We start from the raw sequence: 22,230 nt of genomic DNA on the forward strand, positions 1-22,230 counted from the left end.
CAAAATTATTTCTAGATGTGCTTTGATTTTTCAGACTTCACATAAGCAGGATTTTTGTTGGAATAAATACTGCAGAAATAGGTCCCTATCCCTCACCTCACATGCCATTTGTCACTGACACACTCAGGCAGCTGCTACAGAAACACAAAGCAGGCACTGAACACCACTGTATTTAAATACAGTAAATACCATCTGCCAGCCTCTAATTTCTTAACATGTTTCTTTCCCTCATATTCCCTACTCTTTCTTTCCCCCTCTTCCTAGCCTCCTTTCTCCTTGTGGACCTCAAGCAATGATAAGTAGCGTCATTTTGTGCTACTCTTGCATTGTGCCACCAGCTTACCTCCACAACATTCCACAGAAATTTATTACCCAACAACTGCTGTGTGGCTCAGCCACACAAGGTCACCTGTTCACGCTCTCCTCCCTCCTTCACAGTACAGAGACGATCAGAGGAAGACTCTTCCTTTGTACTCCAGTCATACTGTATAAGCAGAAATCAATTGCATAGAGAGAGAGAAAAAAAAAGATTCTTTCACCCCTTTAATGAGGTTTTGGAGTTTCACCACCACAACTGAGCTGATGAATACATATTCAACCACATCGTGAGAGTTCCTACCTTTCAAAGCAATTCCTCCAGTGACACTGTCAAACAATTAAGGCAAAGGAAGGAGAAAAACCAAAGAACTTGAAATCTCCACTCCCTGCTTTGAAGGCAGACTCCTTGCAGTGCATTACAACTAACTTCAGAAGAGGCTGATGGCAGAGAGAAATCATGACTTCAAACACCTAATATGGATACCCTGTGTGCTTAGGAATTTTGAGCTTTTTTACCTCTCTGAAATAATAAAAAAAATTACTCATTCTGCTTCAGAGAATACCCCCACCTCCTGCAAGAGTAGATTGGTTCCTTGCCCTCCACTGCACAAATCTGAGCTGCTCCAATGCCAGCACTTCCAGAACAAGTAACTACAAAAAAAATCTCCAAGGTAGAGCTGAACTATAAGTCATTAAATGAAAAATAACATTTATGGGAAGAAGGAAAACACACAGAGTTTACTGACACCTACATCTTAAAGTTTTGCAAGAATGAGTCATTCAAACAGTTAACACTGTTATTCTGTAGAAGGTGTTAGTAATTCCTGTAGATAACTATTCTTGATAAGGACCAGATGACCTGCTGTGGCTCCCTCCAGCCTTATCTATTATGTGATAAACATGGAAACATTTGCTTACAAGATTAATTATAAATGACCTATGTTAAAGTTTCATTAAAAGCATAATTCTCTATTGACTCAAAGGAACAATAATTTGTACATTCTCAAGTAAGTGCATAACCTTATTTAAAGAGCTACAGAACTGTTTCCCTCCATGACATTCTTCATTTCCTTTAATCTCTTCATTTTCTTTAATCTCTGTATCAAGGCAACACCAAGAAAAAGAACTCAGAAAGTTCTTATGGGAATATGTGGTAAAAGCATAGCAAACTCTCCAACACAAATAAAAGCACGACACATGGGCAAGCTGTGACCGTCATTCCAAAGAGCAGACAGGGTGAATGGCTGCACGATGAATGGCTGCACTGCACAGAACACTGGGGAAAGCATTCTAAAAAATGCAAAAATAAGGCTAAAGACACACTGACAGGTAGCATAGTCTAGAGTTTGTGCCTGCCTGTGGAAGAATGACTTGCAATAACTTACTACCTTTCCAGATTTTCAGACTACACCTATTAGGGGCACTTCCTAAGAATTTTTCATAGAGTGAAGTCTACAGGTAACTAAGAAAAGCAAGTCTGTATGTTCCCTAGACTACTTAAAAGCCCTCTGTGCATCACAGACAGGGTTAAACCTCTGAATTCACTGCAAAGCTGCCTGTTTTTCTAAATACTTCCAAGTATTCCTTACACAGGCTATTCTAGTGTTTCACTCTGCCGTATAACCTGACTGGGCATTTATTTCTGGTCTCTATTTCCCTCTTCTCTGCAGGAGCTGCAAGTAATTATGGGGAAAACTTGAAGGCAGGAATTCTGCTTGCATTGATTAGCTACATGAAACTAGAGCTCAGAGCTGAATATTACTACATGTCCAGAGGAAAAATGTTCAAAATAACTTATTTTTATAAAAAAATCATATATATCTTTCTTGTGAGGGGCAACAAAAACTAGTTCTTGGGGAAAAAAAATCCCTGAAGCTGCAAAGTCAAGCAATGCCTCTCCCCCTTCCCCCAGATAAGTGGGAGGTCATACAGGGAGCCCAGCCAGACCAAGCAGCAGCCTTCCAGCTTCAGACTCTCTTCCATGCATGTGCTGCACCAACGAGGTATAATGGAGTTATCTGGCTCACTCCAACACAGAGGTCATGGTCTTCCACCTGTGGGAAAATGCATAGGATGCCTGGTTTTCTGTGATTTTGTGGGTTTAAACAGAAGACCAAAATCCAGCCCCCTCTTTCCTTAGCACCACCACCATGCCCCATTCCCCAGCCCCACCATCTACCGCAGCTAGTGGTAAAACCACTGGTATCTTTGGACTTGTTTCCCCCTCCCTTAAAGCTGTTTTGCAGCAAAAGTACTGGCTGATGGCAGGCAGGGGTTATGGGGAATCATGCACACAAATTAAAAAAGATAAACAATCAAAACCCTTCTCTCTTGCCTTCAGGCCTGGTTTTGCAGATTTTTGTCCCAGTCTCCTTGGAAGACCCTTTAAGCAACTCCCTTGAATAACACTTCAACTAATTACACGTGCTTTTAAGGACAGTAATCACCAACAGAGAGGAAGGAAGAAATAGAGACTTTTAATTCCCCACTCATCACAATGAGTTACTGGAGGTTGCAAGGAGAAAGATAAGCACAGCACAGCCCTTTTACATATTCAGGTTCCAAGCCACATACATTTCAGCAGTTTGCTTGCAGGAAATTATTTTAATGTACCTTTCATCAACAATCATATATTCCAACACAGATAATGTGCTGCATTTGCCACAAATGACTAAGGACAGTATAGCACATGCTGATCAAAGGAATTAGTACAACAAACAGTGAAAGAAAACATGCTGCTTGGCAAGTTCCCATGACACTGACATTTGCTTTGTATGGGCACAAAATCAGGCAGTTGCATCTCTTCCGGATGTGGCTTTTTGTTGTCCGAAACACCACTGGCTTTTCCTACTGCGTGCAGAAGCAGCACCACAGAGGAACTGCTTAGCAAAGAACAAATGGTTACAGCTCATTCATTGCAAGTCACTGTGCAAAAGGAACACCAGACTTGTTCCAATGCTTTCTTTTAAGCAGTTTCCTATACACTTGCACACACAGAGCCAAAAATGTTTTTTGATTTAGGCATCCTTGGCCTACTTGCAGGTTTTATTAATTTAAGCCTGTATATCTTTAAGAAATACTGTCCCTTCCAAGCTATTTGAATAAACCATTCACTGTTACGAATGGCACATCATGACCAGTAGGTTTATTACAGACCTTAACATTCACTTCTTCATGGGAATTAGTTATCAGCAGAAAGGAGATGACAGCCTGAAAGGAAGTGCTAAAGCTACCAACTTCAGCTAGCAGGTGATCCCAAGAAGCTTGTGGGAAGAAGTCACTGACCCTCTCACAGTGGCAGGTTATTTGAGAAGAAGAAACAACATGTATCTGTCCTGAGAACACATGCATGTTTTCCATGTTGGTGGATTCATATGAGTGACTTCAGCTTCCTCTTAAAGAAAGCCTAATCTGTAATACTTTACAACCAGTCAGAAGATATCTGGGAAAGGATGAATATGAAGCTATTGTTAATGCTACCTCCAAGATGCCTGTGTGCCTCCAACACACTATTGCACAGACAATTCCATCACTGTCTGTTCTGTATCCCTCTTTACCTAAATACATACGTACCAACTCTCCTTCCTCTGACAGGCTAAATGGGTAAACAGATAAATTAACATTCAATCATCTGTTCTCAACCTGAGTTTAATCTGAATATTGCAAGTTATTTTTTAAACTTGACTGAAGAAGGCTTTCTGCATGCAAATCCTGTCCAGTTTTTCAGGTATGTCACAAATGGTCTAATAAAAACAAGACTTGATGACAAATCACATTTTACGTGATCCATTTTCCTTAACCCTCTCCCAACTGTGCTCAACCAGAGAACATCACCCCAAGACCAAATATGCTAGAGCCTCCTGTTAACCATGAGACAGGCAGTGCCTGTCACAGTACCTCATGATGTCTGTCAAACAGCACTGCTCACAAGTAATTCCCACCAAACCCACAGCCTGTGGAGGAGCCCCACATCAGAGCAGGGGGATGCCTGAGAGGAGGCTGAGACTCCTCTCAGGCATCTCAGGGAAGACCCATGGAGAGAAGGGCGCTGCCCCCAGGCTGGATCAGCCTGTCGCTGAAGAACTGTACCCCATGGAAGAGTGACCCATGCTGCAGCAGTTTTGGCAGGACTGCTGCCCGTGGGATGGACTCACATCGCAACAGTGCGCAGGGAGCTGCTACTCGTGAGATGGACTCATGTTGGAGAACTTCATGGAGAACTGTCTCCTGTGGGAGGGACCCCACAGTGCAGCAGGGGAACGACTCCTGTCCCTGATCAGCGGGAGAAACCACGTGTGAGAAACTGACCATAACCCCCATTCCCTGTCTCCTTGTGCCACTGGGGTAGGAGGGAGATCTGGGAAGGAGGGAGGGGTGGGGGAAAGTGTTTTTAAGGGCTTCTTTTACTTCTCATTATCCTGCTCTGACTTTGTTAGTAATGAATTCACTTCATATCTCTAAGTTCAGCTGTTTTGCCTGTGATGGTATTTAATGACTGATCTCTCTCTTGGTTCTTAACTCATGACCACTTTGGTAAATTTTCTCTCCTCTGTCCAGCTGCAGAGGGGAATGAATGAGAGGCTTTGGTAGGTGCCTGACACCTAGACAGAATCAACCCATGACACATGCACATCAACAATATGTCCTTCTGAGGTGGCTTGTGAGGATGCAGAAGGAACTCTGAAGAATTATACTCCAAGTGGTCATGTCACAACAGCTATGTGAGGTCTGTACTACAAAACAGATTTTCTTGGTAAGAAATATCATGAAAATTTCTGCTCTGTCCTTAGTAGAAGGAAGCATCTTATCTCAGCGAGCAGCAGCTGGTGTCAGGTTCCATGCATATTAGATTATGTTTTTTGTTAAATTATTCAGTATTTGATGTACACAAACCAGGAAGCCTAGGACATTCATCTGTACAAGCACAGACAGGCAGAAGAGATGAGTGCTGAGAAAAGAAACCTGCAGGTAAAAATACTTAAAATAAGGTGTTAATAAGTGTTCTGCAGTGATCAGTAATGCAGCATTTGACAGCCCTTATCTGATTAGCTTGGGCTTGCACAGCAACCGCTTTCTAAAGAGATTAAACAACTTTCTTATTCTGGCACACAGACTCACCTGGGACAAAGCAAAACATCACCTGATCCATCACACATCCCTCTCCTGTCATGCCTTCATTAAATATGACCCCACATCATGCCTTACCCTGGGGGTAACTTCTGTGTCCCACTGATGGAGATGCTGAAGCAATGAAGCTTAAATAAAAAGTACATATGATGCTACCCCAGTTCTCATTTGTATGGTTAGGGTGGCATATTGCTGCCTAAATCCCAAAACAGAAGCTTAAATGAAAGCAGGGTGACCTACATTAAGCTTAAGTAAGTGCCATCTTAAAAGGATAGAATCAAAAATTCAAATCTAGTAAGTACAGAGTGGTTAATAATTTGGTCTCATAAAACACCAAATACTCACCATCAGGTATTCAAGTTTCTACCGTTTCAAGTATTCTTCTGATGCCAGAAAGGCCAGGAAAAAAAAAAGGATTTAAAATCTACCACTTCTAGGCAATGCTAAGCCATTCATGTAGCACAATAAAAGAAATTCCTATTAATAAAGTTTGTGGATGATACAAAGTCAGAATAGAGTTTAAGAATCAGATGACCTTGAGAGGTAAGGTAACACAAATGGAATTAATTTTGATGGGATGCATCATTGCCTCATATCTTGCAGAACGAATAAAAATAGAGCCTCATAATTTGGAAATGACAGAGAAGAGAATTATCTGGGAGCATTATTTTGCCACTGAACATTTCTGCTCCATTCGTCCTAAGACTGAAAACGATGGCATAAGGATGTCTGCTCCTGGAGAGAAGAGAATCGCACATTGCACCACTGAGAGAAACTCTGGGCCAGCACCCCAGTACCAGACATCCATGCCCAGGAAGGAAACACTGAAACAAAGCAGATGCAGACCAGGTCTACCAGGACGACCTGAAAGCAGAAAAGTTTGGCTCACTGGAGCTTGAAAACAAATGCTAGAAGAGGACTGGGTGGGCTCCCCACAAATATGGCTTATGGATAAGGAAAGTTAACAGTACAGAAAAAGAACAATTTAAGCTAAATACCACTTGCACAAGAACATCCATGTGTAAAGGACTGAAATTACAGTCATCCAATATTCAGAAGATTGTTCTGATTACTTCGTCAGATGAAAATGCATAGCAGCTTTGTAAATTGAGTAAGAATCGTCTTAAAAACACTGCATTATACCACTGCTAGAAATTCAATGGCTCACAAACTCCTTTCTAGTCCTATTCTCTGTAACTAGGAAAGAAAGTGAGATTTTCCAAACAGACTGCCTTACAGAACTCTCTCTTCTCTTCCATCACTGCTTGAGAAACACACTGCAGACTGAGAAACACTCTGCCACCCCAGGCCGCAATGAGTATTCACTGGACCAGGGAGAAGACAGTAATCTTGCAGCAGTCAGCAAAGGCTTCTGTTTAGGCAAGGCAGCACCAGACACAAACCCTTCCCAAGGGAGTTCTCTGCTAAAAATCGCCTGCCAGGAGGCCAGGACCTCAAAATTTGAGCATCCAAATAAGCAAACATGAACCAAGTTAATAGATGTCAGTCTTGTATTTATTCAATCACAATTGACTTCTTTGACATGAATCATGCTAATGCATGTCCTTAATTGTAGGGTGATCAGCATTGTCCACAATCAGGTCTCATGCTTTCATTCACAAGAAAAGCACACACATTCATGTGACTGGGTTTATATTGCCATATGCATTAGGGGAGCTATTTGAATCAAGCAAATCATGTTTAATTCACATATTTAGTAAGAAGACTTTTTCTCACACAGTCCTTCTCCTTCTTGCATGCATTCTTGCAACAGCCTTTATTTCTATATATAAAAATTTATCCTCCTTAGTTTCAAATGAAAAATTTCAGCTTTAGAAGGAAAGCATTTCAGAACAAGAGAGAAAATCCCATTATTTTGATGCTCTAAATCCTTGCCATCAACACATTTAACCTGCATTTTCAGCTACTGACAAGAACTGACATGAGTTTATCTCTGAGAAAAATGACTGATGACACAAAAACCCCACAAAATGAGTTGCCAAAGCAAGCAATCTTCAGCACAAATAGGAAAAGTGAATTAGGAAACTGAAGAAAAGGTGAATGAAATCCTAAGAAAATCTGCAGTGTTTTTAAATAAAGCCTCTCATTATCAAGAACTACATTTCATAGAGGTGTAAATATATAAAAAGAAGAAACTATGGTGCCTGCAGTACAGCAGAACAAGAAAACCAGGACTAATGGCTTCCAAGGTTTCGATACTTTTCCAGTAACATTTAAATTTGGATTTTGATTTTAGATAACTGGTGCACTCAGGAGAAATATCAACGTATTTCCAGATATAATATGCTATTAATTAAACTAATAGCAAATTATAATTATATTAGTTATATTAATAGCATTAATATTAAAACAATTACTTTTAGACTCAAGTCAAGGCATATAACTTCTACTTAGCCTTCTTATGCACAAGATATTCTACCTGAATTTCAATAATGGAAGAAAAAATTGATAAAACACCTGTATTATATAATAAGAATTAATGGTGAATAACCACAGAACTTCTATCACTGAGAACACAGTTCAGAACAAAACCATTACTCATTTTTCACTTGCATTCTATGAATTTCCTCTCTCTGCCTGTAATCTTACAGCATCTCATCACGTGAGGTCTTGAGAGACAAGAACTATGTCCCAGTGCTTATTTTAGCTTCTTCATCCCTATCAGTGACTTTCACAAAATGTTCTTTAAAGGGACAATAAGGTCAGAAACTACAAATCAAACAAATGGCTTTCATGAATTAAAAATAAAGTACTACAGATCAAATATACCTATCAAGTATCAAGCAGTGATTTTTGTCCTGGGTGCAGCCTGTAACCCTTCAAGATGATTACAAATATCCAAATATATCAATACATGAAAATCCCCATTTTTTCTCACTGAAGAATATAATACACATGAGAAAGTGCACATTCTGTTAAGACAGACATATACCCAAAGTATACAACAACATTACAGCACACTTAAGGACACTAGTACCTCTCAATTCACATTTAGCTTGATTGTGCTTGCATTTCTCTTTCCTCAAAGATTTTATGAAACTAACCCACTGCTGAACATCACAACCTGCTCAGACAGCCTGCAGATCATGTGCTCCAGCAGATGAGGATGCAAATGAGCCATGTGCTTGTTTAACCTCTCACTGCTCGAACTGAAAGGGTATCCACAAAAAAAAAGCATTACCATCTTCCTGCAATGTAGTCCCAGTGGCTCAGTATAATTGCAAAAATTCTGCACAAAGAGGTAATAAGCTTTCTGTTTTTTCATATCTGGTGTAAGCAACAGTGTTGTACTCTTAGAACTATTTGTGTTGAATAATCTTCCTAGAAAACAGAGGTTTAACTTACACAGTCCATTGAAATCTTACATCATCAACAAGCTCTGAGTTTATCCTTGTCTATTCATTTTCCAGAAAGAGAACCTCTGGAAGTTACAGAAGTAAGGCTGTGCTTCTCTGGTAACCCAAGCCATTCTCCTATTCTGTGCTTTGCAAATTATGAAGAGTAGCAGCCAGACACACCATTTCAGGTTGGTACAGGAGAAACAGCTTAAAAGGCACAATCTGACTTGTAACAGTAGTAAAAGAAAAATCTGTTACACAAACAAGTCATGCACATGTCAGGAGTAGAGAAGTATCACAAAATCATATGCATATACACTACTGATATTTCTGTCAACTTTATCACGAGTATTTCTGGCACCACAGAATAAAAAAAGCAGGAAACTCTTCAAGATTTAACAAGGGCACACAATATTACATAAACTGTATCAGGTACCAAAATATTATCCCATGACAGACTGATCAGACTGTAGAGGAATACCAGGAAAAAAAAAAAAAAGCAGTTGATGGCAAGTCCGTTATTTCCTTGAATTTAGCTTTACTCCTTTCTGAATTACCCTTACCACCTCCATTGCCTCAGCTTTCTCAAAATGAAAGACATGCAGGATCCATGTGACTCATGAACTTGGATGCAGCATTTACCAGCTTGCAAAACAACAGGGGCTTCCCACCTTTCAGGCCATACACACTACTGCTTTACCGTGGATCAGAATACTCAGCTTTAACTCATGCAGGTTGACACTTCCTCTTTGCTAAGGAAGACCTACAGCTTTTTAGAAACAACTCTTCTTGAAGGCCATCCAGACTTCTCACAGGATTTCAGACATGCAAAATTAAGAGAAGCACAGTAACAGCATCAGCTCTATCAGACCGATCAAGTGCAGACTACACCTTTTTAGGCTGCCAGGTGGCACTGTGTCAGAGGTCTCTGTGGTGCTGTGCAGGCCATTTACATCTCCTCTAAAGTCTTGCCTAAAAAGCTGGAAAGCAGAAGTCCAATGCAAATAAACACTATTCAGCATTTGAGTTTACTGAGCTGTATTTGAAGGCTTAGACAAGAACCTCCTCTGGTATCAATACTGCTTTATGATTTATGTCTTTGTAACATCTTGCACCACAGTAGAACTAAAAAAAAAAAAAACGAACAGGAAGAGCCTTGATGTCCTGTTTAATTAGGGACACGTTACTTGAAAATGGTGTAATTTCTACCAGTTCAAATCTTTCTCCAAGTGGAACTGTCAAGTAATGCAATTGCAGTGAAAGAAACATCAGCTTATTCACCTGAAGGACAGATATCACTCATGTCCTAGGCTGCTGTGAGCATCATTCCTTTCAGCTTTTTTCTGACTGCCAAGGGTGTGACTGAGAAGCTTGTGAGACAAAGTTTGCATGGAGGCTTCCACAAGGAAAAAGCCAACCCACAGCCTTCCAAATCTAAATGTTGCAGCACATCAGATCACTCCTTGACATAGTAAAGCAGTGGGCAAGTAGCAGATTTTACGGTTCAACATGGAAGACTTTGATTTATGAACTTTATGCAAGAGGTACATACTCTTGAAGACAAAGAGTAGAGCTTCTTCTACTGAGGGTCCAGCATCAAATCTGAAGTGCAAACCTCTCTCCACTCTTCGTGAAGAAAAAAATAGCTGAACAGCAAAGAAAAAATAAATCTAAAAGATTCAAAATGCTTTTTTAAAATACACTTCATTTTTGCAAATCAGAGTTGGCCATTTATCAAAAAGCCAACAGAACAAGGAATGTGGACAGGAACGAGCGTTTCATCTGCCATCTACCATTCCTGGGAGGGGGGGACAGAGGGAGCCCTAGGCTGTCCAGAGCCCACTGCTCACCCCTTAGATGCAGAGAGGTGAGGCAGGGTATGCAATGTACAGAACCAGTACAAGCATGCAAGGCAGTGATTTTTTATAGAGCACAGGGCACACACTGGTTGCTGAAAGAGGAGCTCACAGGTAATTGCTCAAAGGCATGCACTACACAGAGGCAGCCTGTGACTAGAGTGATATGCTAAAGGAACACTTCATAAAGTGTGTCATATTGAATACTAAAGTACAATCAAAGTTTTCACTTTAATGCGGTAACAAATCACCTCTGCCCAACACTTACTAATTTGCCAACATAACTTCAAGATAAAAATCACAGACAAGGAGAGACCAAATATATTTCACTGTTAAAAACCAAACCAAAGGTCAATGGTGCACAGATTTTTTTCCCCTGCACTTTTCTTTATTTCCATCAAACACACACTGACATTTACTTAAGATGGCCAGATTCTCAACTGGCATAAAAATAATCTTTGTCTCTGGTCTAGTTACTGCTAATACCATGCTGAGTTACACAAAATAAGGATTAGACTCATCACACCTACTACAGAGTTAAAGCTTTATCTGTGCTTTGATCTTCCTAGCAATTTCACCTCAGTGCTTGCTTAGTTGTAAAATTAAAACCTGCACATACATGTGCATAAAGTGGCTAATGTACTAAGTGAAAAATATGTTGCTTTATTAAAAACATTATGACTGTATAACACAATGATGGTTCTGGTCCTTGCTGTGTCTCAGTTCCATGATCATGATCCATCTGATTTTCTTATAAAATTAAGACAGCAAAACACTATTGATAAAAAAGGGATAAAAAATTTTTGATGGGTTGTTATCAGTGGTTTCTCAGATGAAACGTACAAAGCAAAATAAACTACAAACAGTTTATTATGGCCAAACCACCATTCCTGTAACTCAGCCAAGCTGAAATTGCTTTGGGAATCAAGATTAGAATCAGATTTAACAAGATGTTAAACGCATAAGCCTTCATGGTACACAGAAAGCCAGAGTGGGCTTTCCTCACAGGGGCTATGATAGGAACCAAAAACTTGTGGTTAAGACCTGTAAATTAAGGCATGTCTCCAGTACTTGAACCAGCATTTGATCTGGACACAAGCCTTGCACAGGACCCTTCCAGTTACTGCGTGTGTTCTGGCACACCACCTCACTTCCTAGCTTCACTCCAGTTCCCATTCCCATACTGTCTTTCCTCTCAAAACACATACACATCATTCAAGTTTCATCAAATAGATTATCTCCTTCTCATCTAACATCCATGAAATGTAAAATCCAGTGTTCAGGTGAGGAAGAAATTTTAAGTCAGCACACATATTGAAAAAACTTTCAAGTGATCCTTCCTTCTCTAGTGCAGTTCTGAGCTAGAGGAGTGGAGAAATATGGAAACAAGATTAATTCATTTTTTTAGCCACTGCTCCTTTTGAACGATCTCCATGCTGCAAGTTATAAAGCAGCCATCCCTTCAGAAAAAAAAAAAAAAAAACAAACAAGAAATAGCTGCATACTTCAAGCATTTAATTTCACAGCTTTTTTCTGTCTTTTATCCTGACACAATCTGCCTACAAAACAGCTTTTTCTCTCCAAGTTACACAGCGTGTGGAACAAAGCCAGCCCTCACAAGTACAATGGGTTTAACATACATACAGATCTGCACTAGTCAGTGTTTTGAAATGCTCTTTTCAAACCCTTTGGGAAAATTAATTATTTAACAGCCACGTGTCAGAGATATTTGTCTCACATCTGAAGGCTCCTCTTATCCTTCTTCCCCAAGGAATTTAGCAGCACTCCCACTTTTCAACAAACCAGCAGTTCCTGGCTTGGTAACAGGACCAGTCAGCACAGATAATAATCAACCAGGCATTCCCTCCTTCTGCCCTGTCCACCTGGACAGCCCACAAAAGTCAGCACAAAGCTCCTTGTTGAAGGCCTAATGAAGCAGTGAAGGGAGCAGCAGAAATTACCTTCCAAACACAGTACCAGTCATCAGTAATGGTGCCCTTCCAGACAGACAAGTTGGTCTCAAGGTTTCTCCTACTAGCATTTATTTTTCATCTCAAGGAAAGACATTCCACAGAAGTACCCACCTGCAACAAGCATGGTTCATATAGGGAAGCAGACAACCTTCCTCTTCCTTTTTTAAATCTTCCTTGCTTAAAAATGCAATCATGATTACAGGACTTTTACCCAGCAAGAAATCAATGACACAAGTTGGAAATAAAGGAGAGACTCCGGCATCCTGGCTCTATATGAAGGTCAAAGACATCATTATCATTCCACACTATCTAGGATAAAGTACTCAACATTTTATTTTCCACTTTCTAATACTGTTCACAGGAACCACCTTTGAAAAACAGTCCTGAAGATTCCTATGGCACTCCAATATCCAGTGCAACACAGGAGGAACCTAGCATATCACTGCTCTCAAAAGAGGTCCAATTCCCATCCCCACATTTCCAACACAGAAAAAGAACTTTTAAGGACTTACTTACCTGGCACACACAGTGAGAAACAGCAGAGACCAGTTCTTACCCAAAAATATTAAGTCACTAAATCCAACAGTGTAACCCACACAGCCTGGGCTGCTCCTAGGACATTGTCTGCCATTCTGCCCACCTGCACTTGCATAATTATCTGTTTCTCAACCATCATTTGATTTCCACATGAAGAACCTATCACATCTCAAAGATTCATGGATATGCCATTCGAGTTTTTGTAATTCTCACCTCACAACTGCATGTACCAAAAAGAGGCTACAAGCTATCACTGTGCAACCAGAGACATTTAAATCACCTTTCAAGAAACCCTGAATTTTAAGCACAAATTAATGAAGAGCCTGTGAAGACATAGGAGAGACAAGCTTTGAGCCTGTGAAGACATAGGAGAGACAAGCTTCATGGTAAGTTTTATTCCAACCAGAAATTTTCTGAACTCTTCGTATTTAAAAAAAATATTGAAAATATACTGTACTACTAAAAGGAAAATGCACTATGGTCTCAATTTTAAACTAGATAAATTAAGTACATAAACATAAAGAGGTATGCCAGCTATTTTGTCTGTATCTCCCTCCTTCATCCTCCTCCTTTGTGCTCCTTCATGAGCACAAAAGGCAATACATGCTCAAACAACAAAGTCTTAGTTGATATATTTTGGTGGGTAAAAATATAACCCAATCCATACAATGAAAGCATTTTTCTGAATACTGCAAGCTTAACATCTCTCTCCCTATTTTTTGTCTTTGTTCAAAGAATAGCAAAAGTCTGTCATATAGGCCTTAGAGATAAATGCTGTAAGTTTGAAGAAAGTAACAGATTCTTCAGTTTTCTATAGTTAGATTTCCAGAATAGAGTCCTCAGCAAACTGCAGAGGATTAGCACATTGCACATCTTTAGAAGAGACATTCTATGGGCAAAGGAAAATACCTGGAAAATGTCAAGAGAATGGTATGAGATTCCTAGGAAAAAAAAATCCAGTAGGACAGGAGAGTAGCTCCTTTACAGCAATAAAGTTGTATTAATGAGAGCCCCTGAAAAAAGACAGCTGCAGTTTACCAGGTAAGCTGGTAAACTTCTTTAGAAGTGCTATCAAGAAATTGAGTTGGTACAATCACTATTTATATTTCCTTACCTAACACAGGCAGACACATCCATTCATCAAAATCTTTCATTAGCAGTACATATTGATCTGGGGATCATTTAAACAGGGTCATATAAGTACAGCATAAGAGCAGTACAAAATTCACGTACAATTTATGAAGTTTCCACACCATCAAGAGACTATCCTTCAGTTTCAGCATCATTTCAGCAATAAAATACGGCCTATAGCCTAGATGGGGTCTCTACAAATATGAAATGATCTTTTGATTGTGATATTCACCCTTAATGAATAAACAACTGTAGCACCAGAATGTCTTCAGATTCTGTGCTACGTCATAGATCATTAGATGTCATGTTCCTGAGTTATGGTGTGTCAGATAGAAATGCTTTTGTGTAAACACTCCAAAATTTACCCCAGTTCAGGAATCTAGGAAGCTTGCTGGCCAGATCTAATGTTTAAAAAAAGGTGCTAGAATCTTTGTTATGTGTGATGCTAGACATACAAAATTCACGTACAATTTAATTCAATTTAGAAACACAGCTAAGTGAACTTAGAATCATGAGAGAAAAGAAATGTTAGCTATTGACACTCCAGTGCAACTTGCTTGAGTACAGAACAAGCACACAGAAATAACGTACTAATAAAAGTGTGCTTACTGAAGAGCAAAACAATCTGTACACAAACAATTGCATTGTAATCTCTTTCTGGTTTCTTATTTTGTTTCAAATGATATTTTGGCAAGGAACAAAGTGGATCTGGAAAACAGATAACTGCCTTTCTGAAACCAAGCAGATGAAAAAATTGTTCTGCACACATTTTTATTTGGCTTCTTATTCACAGTTAAAGGATTCCTCCTTCTGAATATGCTGTTGGATGAAACATGTTTAAGCATATACTACTCCAAGATGGATGTAAAGGAAATTTAGCAATAGTCTCAGAAGTGAGAAAACAATACAATCCTTAAGTAAGAAGGCCTTAATCTGAAGGCTGAAAGCAAGTCACAGGAAACAAACACCTAGCCACAGAATAGTGCCAAGCATGTGCACTCAGAAGTGCTTTCATCTCAAGTGTCACACTGAAAAACCTCAAGTATCTGCTGAAAGGACATACTGGTTCCTACTGGCTTGGAAATCCTCCTGCAAAACAGTAGTCAGATACCAGATACTTTCACTGGCCCAGCTGCTGCAATTCTTGTTACAGGACAAGCCTGAAAACCTACTCCACGAAAATTTGCTGATATGTGACTACAATGATTTTGGATGAGGAAGAATCACTTAGACATACACTTTCAGGGGTGCATATTGCCCAAAAGGGAGTGGGAGGGGATAGAAGATGTAGCAAACCAACAGCAAATGAGACAAGACAATGCACCTCACTTGGACATTACACCAGCAGATCTCTTCCCTGACCAAGCACAGGAGAATCCAGAATTCCTGCAGAAGTCCTTCCTGTGGAGGTACTGGGCTTCCCTGGAGAGGGCTGGATTACTGCTAGTTTGTACATGCTTGTAACTGGTGAGACTGAGCTACTCTCTGCATCTTTGCATGAAGTTTCCACACCATCAAGAGACTATCCTTCAGTTTCAGTATCATTTCAGGAATAAAATATGGCCTATAGCCTAGATGGGGTTTCTACAAATATGAAATGATATTTTGATTGTGATATTCACCCTTAATGAATAAACAACTGTAGCACCAGAATGTCTTCAGATTCTGTGCTACATCACAGATCATTAGATATCATGTTCCTGAGTTACACTGTGTCAGATAGAAATGCTTTTGTGTAAACACTCCAAAATTTACCCCAGTTCAGGAATCTAGGAAGCTTGCTGGCCAGATCTAATGTTTAACAAAAGGTGCTAGAATCTTTGTTATGTGTGATGCTAGACACCAAACAGAATGCAGTTCACCTATTGCTTCCCTGCCACCTCTCTTTCCAGTCTGCAGGCTACCAGCATCACACTTCTTCAGGAATCTGATGCAAAAAAAAAAAACAAAAGGAAAATGAAGGCAAGTGACCTCTACAAAGGCTCCAACAATAACAAAATAGTATCCATGACAGTGAAGATGCCCTTTTCATTTAAGATCAGAATGCCTCTCTAGCTCTTCATGAGTCTTCTATAGAAAGCATCAAAAGTTTTCACATTTATTTTCACAGAAAGCAGTCCCTTTCTCCTGAACAAAGAGCTAAGCATAACAGAGCATGTCCCTTGTAGGCTGAACTAGGAACTCTGGTAAAGGTGTTGCACAGATGTCATTCAAACACACCTTCACCACGCTCACACAGCATGCCTGCAATCAGCGTAGTCTTGTGTGATCCATTCAAGCTCACAGTCAATACTTGAACACCTATGAAAACTGAGTAACAATCCCTGCAAGTGGCACAAAACGATAGGGACTGAAACGTTATTAGTTGATACCACGAGTTAATGATAGCAGGGAGAATATGCAGGCATATAGTAGGGACTGCAGAGGACTTATTCATAGTAATCAAAGCAATTCCACAAACACAATTTGGAAAAAAAGTTCAAGCTGTGATGGATGCAGCAAACATACACACACACACACACACTTTATCTTACTCTACCAGTAAAAGAATGGGGAATCTGGTGCAATAATTTCCCCTTCTGTCTTTCCAAATTAAAGTAGAGAAAGTCAAGGTATGGGCCCAGTGGAGGATTGTTCAGAAAACCAGAAGCACTACTGTAAGTACAAAACAGGTATAAAAGGGTATTAGAAAATAGGTTGAAGGAAGACATTAATGAATTAGAGTAGACGACACTTTAGGGTAGATGATTTCTACTAAAGTTTATTTTTCGTAGTTTATCTACATTAAAATTAAAATGGGCATTTAGAGAAAAAGAGAAGGCTAAGGTGATAGTCTAGTTTTCTAATGGTTCAAATCACCATCTTCCCTTTGCAAGACTATAAAATCTGGCCTCCAGTTTTCCCCCACTAGTTGTTGCAAACCTTCCATAATCTTCACCAGTGGCTTTGTATGGATGTGGAGGGGGGAACTAAGATAACAAAGGCTTGTGTAGACAAGTAGCTCTTGAGAAAAATACATTTTGCACAGATTACTAAAAACAACATTTCAGAGAAGCTAAGAAAGCAGTCCTAGGTGTCCTATGAAAACTCTTCACTATATCAACACTGACAAGCATAACTCAGGTCGCTTTATAAATAAAATACTATAGGACTGTGTTAAGGACACTGTGCCATACTTTGACAACAGCAGACTGCTTCCTCTGCAGCATAAGATGGTGGTAAAGAGAAGTGGAAGAAGAAGAAAGTCCTACTTCTCTGGGAACTACCTCTTGCTTCTCAGCCCTTCCCAACTACTTAACTGCACCACAGGCAAGAATTCTCCTCCCTGCATCAGCACCACCTCATACAAACAAGTAAAATAGCTGAGGGCTCTTCTGAGAAACAAAGGACTGAGGATTAGCATGGCCCTGATACTACCACAAAGCCTTGTTCAGATATTCAGTCCTCACATTGCAAAATAGTCAGACAAGATGATGAAACTTGAAGTAGTTCTCAATTTCCTCTGGTTTTGTTTCTAGCAAGCTCAGTTATAAGAAGAATCAGTTTCCATCTTGTTTTTGCAGTCAATGAACAGGCATCAGGGTGCCTCTTTGTATGCAAACAAGGGCCTTCTCCTCAGCAGGATCTACAAACTGCAACCTACATAGTGTAACTTTACCCAGATGTGTAATAGCAGCCCTTTCATGGCACAACAATAGGTATTAGTACTACTATAATTTATTTATGAAGGCAGATTAGAAGCTAAGTTGGTTGCTTTTAAGGCCCTTGTGCACATGTCCACATGACCATGTCATTACTGCCAGGTGTTCTGTTTATGCAATGTCCACCTGGTGCAGAATCAGCAGGAGGCCAGTTTGCCACTCACTCTGGGAGCACAAGAAGCTCTTTCCCCCCAGTAGAGTGGCAGCAAGAGGACAAGATAACAACACTGCTCTACTCACAGGCAAATACCTCCACTCAGCACCTCTAAAGAAGCCACGTCCCCTGTACATGTATGTCCCATTCTCATGGTCTAGGCACGTGTCCTGAACAGTCCACAGGATCCCAGGACACCCTGTGTTACCTGGGGTTGCACTTCAACAGCCAAGCAAGCATGAGCTGATTTGGGAAGTACAAACCACTCTCCCACTGCCCAGCAAGCTGTGCAGCCATGTGCACATATGGCATGAATCACGAGACAACCTGTTCCCTCTATGCGTTTGGCCAACTGTACAAGCTACTGCAGAAAAGCTGTGTGCACGCCTTGTGGTGGTTTGCTATGACATAAGAGGAAGGAATAAGATGTATACCCAACTCTTCCAATTCAGGCACAATCAGCATCTATGAGAACTGTGAGGTATTCCACACTAAGTGCTTCCTACCTTGGTTCTCTGTCTTTTAGAAGAAACTGAGGACAAAATGTTCCTAAATTATTTAAAAATAAAACCCAAGATTGATTGCTTGCCCAACCTTTGCTCTTATGCCAGCTTCCAAGCACACTTGTGTTAGAAATTTTATTGTTATCACCCTATTGAGGTTTGCAGCGTTCAATTTCCTTATTAGGGTGCACTCTGTTGATTTCAGTATGAGGGAGTTTATCCAGGTTGTCATTTTACAAAAGAAGGAGTGGGTTAACAGACTGTTGAACCCATCCATGAATATATATTTGAAGCCAAACTCATGGCAGAGAAGCAGCAGCCTGCACAGCTATCTGTGCTCAACTAGCACACCAGAGCTACTCCATGCAGCCAGTTCATGGCATGAAGCTGCTGAAGGGTCTGGGGCACAAGTCTTATGAGGAGCAACTGAGGGAGAAAAGGAGGATCAGGGGAGACCTTATCATTCACTACAGCTACTTGAAAGGAGGCTGTGGTAAAGTGGGGGTCAACCTCTTTTCACAAGAAAAAAGTGACAGGACAAGAGGAAACGGATTCAAACTGCACCCAGAGAAGTTTAGATTGGGTATTTGGGAAACATTCTTAATGGAAAGGGTTGTCAAACAATGAAACAGGCTGCCCAGGATCTGAGTCATCATCCTTGGAGACATTTAAAAGATGTGTAGATGCGGCTTTTAGGGACATGGTTTAGTGGTGCATTTGGCAGTGCTGAGCTGACAGTTGGACTCAATCATAAGGGTCTTTTCCAACCTTAACGATTCCATGATTCTGTGAATACTTTAACTCAAGCTAGTCTGGTTTTATCCATGTGAACAGAGAAGCACCCCAACTCAAGCTGCACTACTCAAGTCATTAATCACAATAGAACTTTAGCTTCCCATATACAGTATGACAATGAGAAGTGAGAGTATTACATTCTTATATTAGGAAGGAGATGGGAAGAAAAAGGGTAAGAAAAGTGGTAAGAAAATACCACTCCTTGAAATACAAAATCCCCCAATGTGCCCAAAGAGCACAGCATCAAAGACAAAATAACTCTCCAATTCCATGGAGCCATTTATCTCTACCTTTGACATAAATGGAAAACAACTGAACTTGCAGGATCTAAGGACAACTGCTGCTTTCATTTCATTTTTCAATTAAACCATGCCTGCTCTATTTCACTCTTTGGTTGACTTGGTGACTCAGGCTGTATCAGGCTCTCGAGGCAACATGATTCTTGTCACCACCGCAAAAGCACACACCTCTTTATGTTCTCCAGTGCTGAACCTCATTGTCTCCAACTGTAGGCTGTGACTTTCATCAGATCCACACAGACTTGACATATTAGTCACCACAACAGTGGCCCCCAAAAACACATCCATTTTGATTAATTGATCTTTAGTTCATTGAAATAGTTTTTCAAATTAACTATCATTTTCCCCTTTTTCAAATATCACTCAGGTAATGGTGACTCATCAAATGCTAGCTTGCTCTGTTGTAAAGCTAAAATAAATTGCTTTAACCTAGACATACTTTGTTCTCAGCATGACTGGGCAAAAACCTCACAACACAATCTATTCCAGTGGCATCAGTGCTGAAGACTAGATCAGCAATCCTGAGTACAAAGCCATCTGCCCCACCAAGGACAAGCATGCAGGATTACTCTCTCTTCCATGCTGTCCATTCGCTAGATCAGACTAGACTGAGCTGAAGGAGTCAGCCTGAAGGAGTCAGCCTGAAGACTGTAGAATAGCTGGTATCTCTGCACTAAGTAGCCAAAAGCAAGAATGGGCCAGAAGGTGCTGCATGAAAAATAATAATATATACCTATATACAGCTGTACAGTATCTTCTACATGCCATGGCTTCAAACATACACTATGCTGCCAGGCAAAAGGTAAAAACCTGGCCAAATTCAATACCACTCTTTGTACATGCAAATGAATAGCACTTGCAAACTCAATACTTCAGGGACATACAGACAGCAAAAAAAGAAAATTTTCAGAAAGAACATCTTCTCTCCATTACAGAAATAATAAAACAGCATCCCCGATTTATTTGGGACTATACACTCTGACACATTGAAATTTAAGTCAAAAGTCTGCTTTAAAAATATGCTTTGAATCATTACTTATCAGAGTCACTAATGAAAGATAAATAATCCCTAGTGGCCCCCAAGTTGAGGCATGTGATAGATTTCTACCTCACAGCTGATTTTGAATACTAACAATGTTTTTCCGTTTCAGGCTCCTAACAGCAGAAAAGGTTATGTGAAAGAAACCATTTTGCTGCATTTCTACAGCACAATTGTTAAACACTGTACTGAAGGGTTGTTTTCCCCAGTACAAAAACATCCATAAGTCACTTAGCATTGACAGTGACATCACACTTGGATAATCTTTAAGGAGCAGCAAAAAGCATGCATTTTTCAACAGTTTTCTTCTAAGAAAGTACTTCTGAGGTTCAGAAAGGCCCAAAGAAATCTCTCTGGAAGGTGGACACATTTAACAGCACATTCCTAAATATGGGAATGTGGGTACATTAGCATTTCTATAACAGTTTCTGTGAAGAATTCTCTGCACATTAATGCAGTTATGTGGAAGTCAGAAGCAGCAGTACAATAAAACTGCAGAAACTGCAATTGCAGCTCTTTAAAAGCAAATATATAAACAAACTGATTATAACAAGAAAACTGAAAATGCTCTGATAATTCAATTCACTGTTGTCACATGAAGATTCCACTAAACTCCCTCTAACAGAGAACAAACAAATGGGTACAGCTGTCACTCATTCCACTAGAATTACCTGTTTTGTGAAGCGCTTGTAAACTGTCACATTGCAGCAGTCAAAGGTCTGCTCTTTCTACAACATCCTCAGCTCATGCTTCCATCTCTCCCACAAAAATCAGTATCATTACTATCCCTGCTTCTTTCAAATGATTACAGGCTACCTGCTCTATTCTGCTTTATAACTACATGCATATACTGAATACATACAGCTGCAGCTTAACATCTGAAATCCTATTCAAAGAAAAAACAGTTTATAACTGGCTTAAGAAAAAAGCACATGAAATCGAGCATTCTTCCTTTTTTTCCCCTGTTATTTCCCAGTCCTAAATAGGATTTGCACATGAAACATTTAAACCAAGATCATAAACAAAATCATGGGTGATAAAAAGATTGAAAGCATTATTGGAAGTGACTTGTTAACACTGTAGGCCTACAGATAATAGCTGAACTTGCTGAGATGCATAATTTGGTCAATACTTCTCATTTGGTTTAATGAAACATGATGGATAGCCAAATGAGAGACAATCTTACTTTAACATCCTGAGTCAAGTAAGTATCCCACTATAAAAGAGCAAAACATTTCAGCACAAGAAGACATTTCAACAAGGCATACATCTCTTCATACAAGTGCAGATGCTGTAGGAAGCAGACATGACCTTTATATAGGCTTTGAAATCCAGAACTTTTCTGCCAATTCCCTCAAGACAAAATATGAAAATACTTAAACCAAAAAAAAAAAAAAAAAAAAAAAAAAAAAATCTTAAGGGTTATAAAAACATAAAC

The 22,230-nt window shown here is 39.9% G+C and overlaps 1 protein-coding gene across 1 annotated transcript in view; it reads right to left on the reverse strand.

Moving 5' to 3' along the window:
* Positions 1 to 22,230, reverse strand: part of AGPAT4 (1-acylglycerol-3-phosphate O-acyltransferase 4) — a 72,007-nt gene that overhangs the window by 35,414 nt on the left and 14,363 nt on the right. The gene's annotated exons all lie outside the window — the stretch shown is intronic.

The sequence above is a fragment of the Pyrgilauda ruficollis genome, unplaced genomic scaffold (assembly GCF_017590135.1).
Source record: "Pyrgilauda ruficollis isolate IOZ18807 unplaced genomic scaffold, ASM1759013v1 scaffold4, whole genome shotgun sequence".
In the NCBI taxonomy this organism is placed as follows: Eukaryota; Metazoa; Chordata; class Aves; order Passeriformes; family Passeridae; genus Pyrgilauda; species Pyrgilauda ruficollis.